Consider the following 8,869-nt stretch of genomic DNA (forward strand, 5'->3'; position numbering starts at 1 on the left):
CACAAGGTGTGGGTCTGTGATTGACAATTTGTGACAGGAGTCATAAGGTTTGAAGCTAGTATGTCGATGGGACATCCATACGTGCACCTGGTGTCGAACGACTCAAAAAAAGTTGTCAACAAAAGTCGAAAAACTTTAGTCAAAAATTGACTAAGGGTACAACTTTCCCCAGATCTGCACTGGCTGGCGCAGAACAAAGAACTGACATCATCGCTGGGACAGTGCCTAAGTAGATACCACAACGTCATTCCGGGGACCCCGAAGCCAAAGACAAACACACAGTCAACAGAAGCCACCTACCGACACGCATGGGTACTGCTGAAGAAAAATTCTCCGGATCCAGTCTGACGCCTGGGCATAATTGTAAGGTAAGGAATCTATAACTAATAGTCTCTGCTAACATTCAAAGGCACCTACCAGGCATAAATATACCTTCCCTTGCCCAAGCAAGTAGGAGGAGACCTCGACTTTAGAGGAGCCTGTGTCCCGGCCTGACGCACTGATAAGAGACGCTGTCATCCCTGCTCGCAGAGAATCCAGCTTCTAGTGTTCTGACTTCCTTCACGGGGTGTTAGAGTTCGAGACCCGGAAAGGGATTCCCACCTCTCTCATTCTTAAGGTATGGAGCAGACTAGAACCTAGATGGACTCGTGGCATACTATACTCTACTAAACTATAGCATAACATACTATAGAATACATCACCAACTTCTTACATTGTACTACACCTAGGTTAGGAACACTGTGGTAGAACTAGTTAGAGAAGCATCTTATGAGTACTCGCATTTTTAGCTTATGTTATTTATGTTTATGAATATATATGTCATAGCTAAAAGATAATGCTAGCACAGTATTATTTCTTTCTACTGCTTAAGCTGTACATAAAATATCTTGCATACTGTCTTACGATTGTAACAGCTCATATCTCTTACACGAGAAACAGACTGTTCAATAAATCCTTTTATTGATGTGCCCGTCTATTCTTTCTGTGTAACTCCGAAGAAACTAAGCTTGCACGATTAGCTGAGTGAAACTTATCTGTTGTTTCCACGATTCTGAGTGTGTTACGATTCTAAAGGGAAACAAAGTTGTCATGTTTATGCGGTTGTCAGAAACTACTCCCTTCTTGTTTACAAGGAGTTTCTAGTGACCTCTGCATTAGCTGGCACACAAAGACATTAAGTTTAATGTATGAGTTACTTACCTTCGGTAACGATATATCTGGTAGAGATGATTCTAGCTGCAGATTCCTTATCGTAGAATTATCCCCAGGCGTGCGACTGGATCCGGAATTGTTTTTGACTCTGCAACTCTGCGCGCCAGGGGGGCGGCATCACGTGACTCCGCCCTGGCATAGTCCACGTACGTGACGTCAGCGAGGTCACATAAGTCCTACCCCGGCGCGCCTACGTCTGTTTTCTTCAGAGAACTTTTCTGCGCCACAACACAGAGCCATCAGAGACAAAACTGTAGGAGTATGGAAACAGTGTGCGAAAGAACAAGAAATTAAATTTCCTCTTTCTTTTCCTATGATCTTATTGGGACCCTGGGCTTCCCAGATACCTTTGCCGTTAGATACCTTGGATATGCAATTGTTAGATCTTTTACTGACGGTGGCTGTCAAGGTGATTCTTATGGAGTGGAAGTCTTTTGCTTCCGTTTCTTACCATACGCGGTGGGCATGGGTTTCATTCTTGAGAAGTGTACACACTTCTGTGGATAGGGCTCATCTTACACCCACTATTTCTTTTAATGTTTGGAGAACTCTAGATACTTATATGGATTTGGCCTCACAGGGGTTGGTCGATCAATATCCCTTTGTGACGTCTGACTGATTGGTGTTTGTAGTGTTTTGCTTTGTTGCTCCACCCAGTGAGATCCTTCCTTTTCCTTTTCTCATCTTTCTTCTTTTCTGTCTTCTGTCATCTTTTTCTCCTTTATCTTTATGTTTACTTAATAATGATGCCACCCATGGGTTCCTATGATTCAATAGTGCCACTCTATTTCTTGATTGTCATTTTTGCTTTACACAATTTATTGGCTATTATAGTCATCTCCTGATGAACTTGTGGATTTTTCCTTATTCTTCATATTGGTATCATTATGAACTGTACCTAACTGTTTTTATCTTTTTAAAATCTTAATAAAATTATTGAACAGAAAATAAAAAGTATGACCCTGGATAAAACGGAATGTTAAGAAAAAAGTAAAGAAATCGGGGCAAGATGACCATCTTAATAAGGGAAACCCTGGCAGCCATGGATAGCGGTAGCTTGATCCACCTCGCTACCAAGTCCGATAATTTGGTAATGGCAGTGCCATAGTTCAGTCGGATAGTCTCTTCCTTATCCCTTGATATTTGTATCCCCAGGTAGCGCAAATCCGTATGACACCACTCCAAGGGGTAATCCAACGGGAACTCAGATACAGCAGTCGTTAATGGGAATAGTTGAGACTTCCCCCAATTTATCGAGATGCCAGATAGGCCGCCGAAGGCCACAAACTCCCGCAAGAGTGCATTTAGATTGGTCTGCGGGTCCTTAACATAGAGTGTAACATCGTCTGCATACAGTTATATGGAAAGCTGTCTTTGAAAACAATTAAAAGCACTAGTCTTGTGCAGTTGCCGAATGCGACATGCCAATGGTTCTATCGCTATGGCGAATAGTAAGGGGGACAATGGACACCCCTGACGAGTGCCTCTCGTAATCGCAAAGGCCTCTGTTAGACGATCATTCGCCAGCACTCTCGCCTTAGGAGCAGTATATAGCAGGCGTATCCACTCCACAAAGATTGGGGGAAAACCCATCTTGTGCATCACTGTGAACAGATATCTCCATTCCACGGAGTCAAACGCTTTGGACGCGTCAAGGAATATAGCGGCTAGCGTCCGGAGGTTATGAGAGGTCGATCTCGTGGGTACAAAACCTGATTGATCAGGCAATATGATTGCAGTCATGAGTAACTATGTGGCGTGAGCCAACATCTGACAATTCCTCACAACATAGCAAAAAATTCTGGCGTATCCACATTCGGGGCATAGCAATTAGCAAGGGTGATAGTATCACTGCCCAGTCTTCCCACAGAACAACATATCTCCCTGCCTTATCTATACATTGGCCCAGAAGTGTAAAGGGAGTAGCGCGGTGTATAAGGATAGCCGTGCCCCTGGCATAGGACGAGTAATTTGAGAAAGCTCTGACTCCCGCCCATCTATTACCAAAGTTAGAGGTAGCTTGAGGGGAGATAAGCGTTTCCTGGAGCATGACCACCTGCACCGTATGTCTATCCCAGTAAGCCAGCATTTGTCTAAATTTGCGAGCATCTTTCAGTCCACGTACATTCCCTGATAAAAAGGTGCAGTTATTAACGTCTACATCCCCCATCGATAGTGCCCTGCATATTTCCTACTGTCATCCATCGCGGTACTAGACTTTTCAACCTGTCGCAACAGTCCATTTCATACCACACTCCGTTCCGCGTTACCCACCCAAACATAAGCTGTAGATAGCACAGTACTTTGTATCAGCAACCAATATAGTACACTCCAAAACAACACAGAAACACTCAAAGCATGTTTGTGAATATCACACTCACTCAACACAAGCAACCCCCACTCTTTCTCCCACGTCCCACCCCCCCTCCCACTGAAGCAACCCCTACCTGCCAGTTTCACCACCCACCCCAAACTTCCCAGAGGCCCAGGACCAAAACATGCCCTGATCAGTTGGAAATAATAAGGGTATTTCCCGCTGGGTAGCATTCCAGGTGGCAACACGATTATCCCTCGCACCCGCCGAAGCCACACAGGAAAGTGTAACCCGGACAATGGAAAGAGGGGGTGCCCAGCGATCAGCATTGTGGCATCCCATGAGCTATACTTCGCCACATCCATGCTATAAGCAAAACACAGAACAGAAATAACGTCAGCTCCAGTCTCTGAAACAGTTCAGTACTCACGTACAGGTTACCAGCACAGTGATAAGTTCTCAAACCCAATACAGTTACTGTTCTTCCTCGTCCATCCTCTCAGGTGGTGGGTCAGGAGCCTCATCTCCACCCCCATTGTGCTGCGCCGCACGTTTGTAGTGTTTGATGAACTCCTCCACCTGTTGCGGTTTCGTAAAGAATTTTTGCCGCCCGTGGTATGTTACTCGCAGGCGAGCCGGATATAGCAGTACGTAGTCCACTTGCATATTACGTAGTTTGGCCTTCACCTCAATAAACTTCCGACGTTCCTCCTGTACCATTGGGGTGAAATCAGGATATATTGTAAAACTGTTGCCATCAAACGAGAGTGAATTGGTGCTACGGGCCGCCCGCAAGGCCACGTCCCTATCTCTATAATTAAGTAGACGGGCGATGATGGGTCTCGGAGTTATGCCTTGTTGGGGTCTGAGGCCCAAGGATCTGTGCGCGCTCTCCACTATAAATTGGGGCGAGAAGGCTTCAGAGCCAACCGTCGCAAGCAATAATTTCTCCACGTATTCCTCCATCTTGCCCACATTGGTCGTCTCCGGAATCCCTACTATGGGAATGTTATTGCGTCTACTTCTCGCCTCCAAATCCTCATTCTTGGCCGCAATAATCTGTAGCAGGTTGTCCATCCTGGAAAGTTGTGATGTGTGTTGTGTCGTGGTGTCCTCTGTGTCCTCGATTTGCTGCGCTGGAAAGTCGGGGAGCAACACCCGTACCTTCAGCAAGGTACCAAAGAAGCAGAGTGAAGACTTCTCCTCAGTATGGCCAACCTTCCAAGGTAAGAATATAGGCAGCGGTTGCGGGCAGTCAGGTCCTGCGCGGTCCTCCCGGGCCTCGTCTGGTGCTGTAGGCGGCAGAGGGCCGGATAAATCAATGGGGTTCTGCCGCTATTTGCCCAGTTCACTCCTATACTCTCCACAAATAGGCCTTTTGTCACGACCCACCCTGCACTCTACGCAGTCCTGCACCACTGTTCAATGATGGTTGGGTCTCAAGCCGCAGCTCACGTCAAGGTATGCAGCCGCTTCCACCAGCCTCCGCCTCCTTTGCAGATCACCTCTCTCCTAGCTAGGGGGGGGGTCCGGACACCTGCAAGCATGCAGGCCCAATACTGCAGCGCTCGTATCCCAAGCTCCGAGCGTCCCTGCAGCTCCAATATTGTGCCTGCAGCATATGGGGAGAAGTGGTGGTAGGAGCGGAGTCCCTCGCCGATGCCCCCCAATTGATTAGCAAGGGGAATCAGGTGCACGGCCTGCGCAGCGCAGCTCCGACAACCTCTCGGGCCCAATGCGGCCTAGGTCCCCCGGTGAAGCCCGGCCTCACCTAGTGCGTACAGCCGGACACCAGCGGCACCTCTTCCAGAGGTCAGTCGCGCTGGGGATGTCGTCGCTCCTCCCGGCCGCAGGCAGCCACCGATTCGGCCCAAACTCGAGGGACATGCATCGGAGGTCCCGATGCACAGATGAGCTCAAGCACTGCTCAAGGAATTGCCATTTAGAGGATAATTGTCCGGATTTTTTTCACCGGGCGGTGGGAGCCTCACGTGAAGGCAGCCATTCACCAGTGCGCCACCTAGCGCCCCCTGGGCCTCATATTACTTACCTCAGGTTAGGATAGTGTTGTCCCAGCAATCCTACAGCCTCTGGACAGCTCCATTCCTTCTATCGATTTCCTTATACCATTTACATAGTATATGGTTTGTCGTGCCCCTAGGGCACCATTGTAACTTGTGCAACTGAACGTATTTTTCTTAAGAGTCTTGTCATGTGCTCAGCCGTCTGATCTCATAGAGAGTTCAGAGGTGTCTGTTAGTTAATAAATATCTTGTTTATTTTCATAACTACCTGTGTGGTGTCCTTTCATTTGGCATTCAAGGGGTTATATGTGGTAAAATAGCTGGCTTCACATGCCAAAAGAGTTTAGCCTAAGACTGCTTTGTCCATGCTACCATTAGAATAGCTGGTCTATAAGGTTGACTTACAACCAATCACCATAAGGGTTGTTTGGACTGATACAAGGTGATCACTAAAACTAGTGAGCATAACCAACCATAGGCCAACTTCTCACATTGGTGTGCAGAGGTTGGGGTTTGAGCTTGCTGTTTTTACCAAATATAATCTTGAGATATCATTTGAAAGATCACATAAGGTACATATGACAAAGCTTAGAAATACTCTGAGTTCTACTGAACCAGCTGTTGTAGTAGAAAGGGAGTAGCACACCCTGACTACAACTCTTAGCAAGGGATCAGTAGGAAAACCCATAGTGTAGGTAAGTGTACCACTTACACCTCACTAGAAAGCATGTCTATCACAGGAGAGAACACAGTGGCTCCCCTTGTGAATATTGACCCTCCACAGGTCATTTCAAGATATTCAGCCCTCAGCTTCCAGGAGATGAGACAATTGTGTACCTCCAGGAAACTGAAACAGGGTTCTAACCCTATCCTTCCTTTTCTGATAGGTCTCTTAGAGACATATGATGCTAGAAGGGCTTCTAATCCAGGCCCCTCTGATCCTACAGATGGAAGCATGTCCCCCTTAGAATGTGACCCTGAGTCTAACCTCCCAGAAACAGAAGATGTAGATGGTGAGGAAGATGGGGAGTCCTCTGATGGAGAGGTAGACAAGGGTCAGGCTATAGTCAGCAGACTTATCAGGGCCAACTTAAGCCTTCATGAGAATGGAACTGGGGGAGCCCCAGGCCCATCCTCAAGCAGGCCTAACCTTGGGAACAGAAGAGTTAGGTCTCACTCCAGAGGCTCTAACAGATCTATTCACACCCATGTCTCTCAGGCATCTTCTCAGAGAGGGATGACATCCCCTCAGAGAAGAGAACATGAAGCAAAATGAAGGAAGTGTATCTGAGGATTGAAAGGGAATAACTTGCCCTTGCCAAAGAGAAACTTGCCTTTGCCAGAGAGCAGAAATTGAGTGGGTTAGAACCCACTGGTGGCAGCATTATCCCTAGAGATAAAGACAGGAGTTTTGATAATAGACACCTGAGTAAAATAGTGCCCTCTTTTAAGGTAGGAGATGATATCCACAAATGGATAACTGCTCTGGAGAGAGCCTGCAAAGTACAGCAGGTATCCCAGAGTCAGCGGGCAGCTATATTGTGGCTCTCCTTTGAAGGTAAAGGTAGAGATAAGCTCCTCACTGTTAGAGATGAGGATGCTAATGATTACCAAGTCCTGAAATATGCACTGATTGATGGGTTTGGCTTAACAACTGAACAGTACAGGTTGATGTTCAGATACACACAGAAAACTCAGTCTCAGGATTGGACTGACTTTGTTGATTGTGCCACTAAGGCTTTGGAAGGCTGGTTATTGGGAAGTAAAGTTACTGATTACACAGGACTGTATAATCTAATTATGAGAGAGCAAATCTTAAATAATTGTCAGTATCCAGTTGTTGCATCAGCACTTGATTGACTCAGATCTGACCTCTCCCCAAGAATTGGGAAAGAAGGCAGACAGATGGGTCAGGACAAGGGTCAAGCAGCAGAACCAGAACCAGGGCGGTGACCAGAAGAAAGCAGACCAAAAGGGTAATCAGAATCAGGAAAATGACCAGAAGTCTTCAACAGGGCCCCAACAATCTAAGGAGGGTGGGTCCCAGAATTCCCAAAAGAAGAAGACTGAAGGCCCAAGAAAACCATGGTGCCAATACTGTAAAAGTAAGACTCACTGGTTTGGTGAGTGCACCAAGAAAGGCACAGCTCCTACCACTACTGCCCCTAAGGCACCTGCACCCCCTAGTACAGTTAGTAGTGGTAGTGCACCCCCCCAAGGCTATAGGTGGGTTAACCCTGGGAACTGAGGTGGGTTCTGACTTAGTTAGAATACCTACTCAGGCTGTTCTTGTTTGTACTGGGGACATGGATATGACCCCTACTGTAAGTCCCAATACTCTGGGCAAATACAAACAAACACCTTTAATCAATGGAAAAATGGCTCAGGCCTACAGGGACACTTGTGCAAGTGTCACTATGGTGACACCCAACTTCATGGATCCTGATCAGGTAATACTAGGTTCAGACTACCTAGTGACCAATGCTAGCAATGTCACTACCAATCACAGTAAGGCAGTTGTTAACTTCTCCTGGGGAGGGGTAACTGGCCTCAAAAGGGTTGTAGTTAGTTCAGACCTCGCAGTGGACTGTCTGTTGGGCAATGTTTTGAAATCCTCCTTAAGGTCAGATGTGGAGTATAGGACTCCTGTGGAAATGTTAGGGTTGTCAGCACATGTCCTTGCTGTGACCAGGTCACAGGCCAAGAAATGCCCAGCTGAACAAGTGCTGGATCCTGGAACAATGGACCAGACACTACCCAAGAGAAAGAGCAGTAGGGTTAAGGCAGTGCCTTCCCCCCTGCCTCAAGGTGAGGATCAGCCCTCTCAGGAGGCTGACCCAAAGACCCCAAAAGGAACTGTCCTAGAAGAGCTTGAACCTGAACAGGTTGAGTTTTTTGGGACAGGGGGGCCATCCAGGGCAGACTTGAGGCAGGCACAGTAAGACTGTTCCTCTCTTGAACCCCTCAGACAGCAGGCTGATGCTAAGGCTGCAGCGAATGCTACAGGCACCCACAAGGTATACTGGGATGATGGACTCCTATACTCTGAGGCAAGAGACCCCAAGCCTGGTGCTACCAGGAGGCTGGGCATCCCCTTGTCTCTGAGAGGTTTCCTTCTTATCTTAGCTCATGAGATTCCCCTTGCAGGTCACTTAGTCCAGAACAAGTCTTGGGAAAGACTTGTCCCACACTTTCACTGGCCTCATATGTCTGAAGACACCAAAGAGTTTTGTCGCTCATGTGTCACCTGGCAAGCCAGTGGCAAATCAGGTGGCACAACAAAGGCCCCCCTTATACCACTACCTGTGGTGGCGGT

This window comes from Lissotriton vulgaris, chromosome 2_2 (assembly GCF_964263255.1).
Source record: "Lissotriton vulgaris chromosome 2_2, aLisVul1.2, whole genome shotgun sequence".
NCBI classification, from domain to species: domain Eukaryota; kingdom Metazoa; phylum Chordata; class Amphibia; order Caudata; family Salamandridae; genus Lissotriton; species Lissotriton vulgaris.